Source organism: Borostomias antarcticus (assembly GCF_949987555.1).
Source record: "Borostomias antarcticus genome assembly, chromosome: 6".
NCBI lineage: Eukaryota > Metazoa > Chordata > Actinopteri > Stomiiformes > Stomiidae > Borostomias > Borostomias antarcticus.
The window spans coordinates 31,757,805-31,758,748 of NC_140239.1; the positions used below are offsets into that span (position 1 = coordinate 31,757,805).

Below are 944 nucleotides of genomic sequence, written 5' to 3' on the forward strand. Positions count from 1 at the left end.
ACTATATTTCTACATACACACACACACATATATATTATATATATATAATATTATATATATATAAAGGGGGAGGGTGGAGACGACCACACACACTCACTTAGGCAGGTTATGCTGTAAATGTACAGAATTGACACCTACGGATCTGTAAGCCAAAATCTCAATGTTCGAATGCCGAGCACTAGGGTAGCCCTGTAGCACTAGGGTAGCCCTGTAGCACTAGGGTAGCCCTGTAGCACTAGGCTAGCCCTGTAGCACTAGGGTAGCCCTGTAGCACTAGGGTAGTCCTGTAGCACTAGGGTAGCCCTGTAGCACTAGGCTAGCCCTGTAGCACGAGGGTAGCCCTGTAGCACTAGGGTAGCCCTGTCTATAAAACGCTCTTTTCATGTCATTCCCCACCTATGACACGCAGCATATGGCTTCAATATGTGAGTCCAACGGGGAATCAGCATCTCTGCCTGCTCAGTCTGCTTGGCTGAGGTGATCCTCTAGACAGAGATCCACTCTGCTCTGGGTAGCTGCACCATGGCTCTGTGTGTGTGCTAACGTGTGTGTGTGTGTGTGCGTGTGTGTGGGAGAGGGCGTTAGGTGGGGAGGGGTGTTGTGTGAGCCCGTCACGCGGACGTCAGGGCGTTCTCTTCAGAGGGAACCGGAGCGCGGCCTCGTGTGCCATCAGGGTTCCGTCATCAGCGACCGGGCGCTTCGCCCCGCGTCCCCCCCGTCCCGCGCCCCCCCCCGCCCCGCGCCCCCCCCCCCGACCAGAGCCCGACCCCCCCGCCTGCGTCCCTTCAGGCCCAGACGGACCACCAGTGTAAACAAGAACCTCCTTCGGTCAGCTCCGCTCAGAATACTGTCTCAAACACACACAGAACAACGTCTTTCAGACAATGAGAGCAACGACGACATCAACAACAAATGCCATGGCCATTGAGGGCAAGGTCAACTAA

The 944-nt window shown here is 54.9% G+C and overlaps 1 protein-coding gene across 1 annotated transcript in view; it reads right to left on the reverse strand.

Moving 5' to 3' along the window:
• Positions 1 to 796: 796 nt before the first annotated feature.
• Positions 797 to 944, reverse strand: part of LOC311310652 (acyl-CoA:lysophosphatidylglycerol acyltransferase 1-like) — a gene marked incomplete at its 5' end in the record, with an annotated part of 7,286 nt that continues 7,138 nt past the window's right edge. Inside the window, one exon of the mRNA XM_084440162.1 lies at positions 797 to 944. This exon is cut by the window's right edge and continues 1,406 nt beyond it.